Source organism: Canis lupus, chromosome 13 (genome assembly GCF_048164855.1).
Source record: "Canis lupus baileyi chromosome 13, mCanLup2.hap1, whole genome shotgun sequence".
NCBI lineage: Eukaryota > Metazoa > Chordata > Mammalia > Carnivora > Canidae > Canis > Canis lupus.
In genome coordinates, this window is record NC_132850.1 from 8,151,173 (window position 1) to 8,153,841 (window position 2,669).

Here is a 2,669-nt window from a genome sequence, read left to right on the forward strand (position 1 = left end):
AAAATCTTTAAAAATTAAATAAAATAGGGATGCTGGGTTGTTTAGCCAGCACATCCAACTCTTGATCTCAGCTGGGGTCTTCATCTTAGGGTAATGAGGTCAAGCCTTGGGTTGAGCTCTGCACTGAGTATAGAGTCTAAGAAAGGGCAGCCCAGCTGGCTCAGCGGTTTAGTGCTGCCTTCAGCCCAGGGTCTGATCCTGGAGGCCTGGGATTGAGTCCCATGTCAGGCTCCCTGCATGGAGACTGCTTCTCCCTCTGGCTGTGTCTCTGCCTCTCTCTCTCTCTCTCTGTCTGCCATGAATAAATAAATAAAATATTTTAAAAAATAAAAATAAATAGATGAATAAACTAGAACTCATTTTTATTTTATTTATTTATATTTAAGAGGGTGGGGAGGAGCCAAGGAAGAGGAGAGTGAGAGAATCTTAATTAAGCAGGCCCCAGTCAGTCCAGCACAGAGCTCAGCGTCGGGCTCGATCCCATGATCCTAAGATCATGACCTGAGCCAAAATGAAGAGTCAGATGTTTAGCAGACTCAGCAACCCAGGTGCCCCCCCACCATAAATAAATAAAGCTCAAATTCTTTATTTTTTATTTTTTTTAATTTTTATTTATTTGTGATAGTCACAGAGAGAGAGAGAGAATGAGGCAGAGACACAGGCAGAGGGAGAAGCAGGCTCCAGGCACCGGGAGCCCGACGTGGGATTCGATCCCGGGTCTCCAGGATCGCGCCCTGGGCCAAAGGCAGGCGCCAAACCGCTGCGCCACCCAGGGATCCCTCAAATTCTTAAAAAAAAAAAAAAAAAAAAAAGTGTTACGAACTTCCTTGTCTTTTCTTTTTTTTTTTTCCTTGTCTTTTCAAAAATACACTAACCAGACCTTTTTACTGAGCTCCATTTGTCTTCAATACTCAAGAGCCTCTGGAAGTCTCTGATTTTTCCCCTAACAAAAGCTAGTATTTACTGAGCACCTAGAAACTGCTAAACACTGCATAATCCTCACAAGCTCCTTAAGGAGTGTGTACTGCTTGGAGAGTGTGTAAGAGAACTCATTTTTATTTTATTTATTTATATTTAAGAGGGTGGGGAGGAGCCAAGGAAGAGGAGAGTGAGAGAATCTTAATTAAGCAGGCCCCAGTCAGTCCAGCACAGAGCTCAGCGTCGGGCTCGATCCCATGATCCTAAGATCATGACCTGAGCCAAAATGAAGAGTCAGATGTTTAGCAGACTCAGCAACCCAGGTGCCCCCCCACCATAAATAAATAAAGCTCAAATTCTTTATTTTTTATTTTTTTTAATTTTTATTTATTTGTGATAGTCACAGAGAGAGAGAGAGAATGAGGCAGAGACACAGGCAGAGGGAGAAGCAGGCTCCAGGCACCGGGAGCCCGACGTGGGATTCGATCCCGGGTCTCCAGGATCGCGCCCTGGGCCAAAGGCAGGCGCCAAACCGCTGCGCCACCCAGGGATCCCTCAAATTCTTAAAAAAAAAAAAAAAAAAAAAGTGTTACGAACTTCCTTGTCTTTTCTTTTTTTTTTTTCCTTGTCTTTTCAAAAATACACTAACCAGACCTTTTTACTGAGCTCCATTTGTCTTCAATACTCAAGAGCCTCTGGAAGTCTCTGATTTTTCCCCTAACAAAAGCTAGTATTTACTGAGCACCTAGAAACTGCTAAACACTGCATAATCCTCACAAGCTCCTTAAGGAGTGTGTACTGCTTGGAGAGTGTGTAAGAGAAGTGCAGCATCTTGGGACCAGGCGCTGCAGATGGGCCAGAGCCTGATTTTCCGTGTTATGCTTTCATTCATTCATTTCACACATGTTTATGAAGCATCCCCGGGCTGGTGTCTGTTAGCTACCAGTGGTACAGCCTTCAAGAACCCAGACTCGGAACCCCAGTCTAACAGGGGCACCGGGGTGGCCAGTGGTTAAGCATCTGTGTTTGGCTCAGGTCTGGATCCCAGGACTGAGCCCCGAGGTGGGCTCCCTCCCGGTTTGGTGGGGAGTGTGCTTCTCTCTCTCCCTCTGCCCCTCCCCTTGCTTGTGCTGCCTCTTGCTCACTCTCTCTATCAAATAAAAACAACAAGAACAACAAAAACTCAAGCTCAGAATCCCAGCCTAACCAGAGGAGATCAACAATAAACAAGTGAGGAAACACCCAAGATAAATACAACCTGTGAAGAGAGTTCTTTCATGCACTACCCTGGGTCCAGGATGGTGGAACAGAGGCCTGTTTAGATGTGGTGACCGGCAGGGAAGTCTTTTTTGAGGTGACATTCAAGCTGAGACAAAAGAATGAAGAAGCTATAGAATCTGCAGAAACTTGCTGGGGGGCGGGGGGGGGGGCACTTCAGGCCGAGTAAACAGCAAATCCAAGTACCCTGGAGCAAAAAGTGTCCAGATAAAGTAACTTGATAAGTCCTAAGATCAAGTGGATGTTGTCAGGCACTAGACAGATAAGACTGGGTTGGGGCACCTGGCTGGCTTAGTCAGGAGAGCATGCAACTCTTGATCTCTGGTTGTAAGTTCAAGACCCACGTTGCCGGTAGAGTTTTACTTAATTTTTAAAAAGTAAGAAAAGAGAGACAGAGAGAGGGGTGGGGGAGAGAGAGAGAGACTGGGAAAGCACACAGGGCTCAGATCAAGTCAGGCCTTATAAACCTTGGT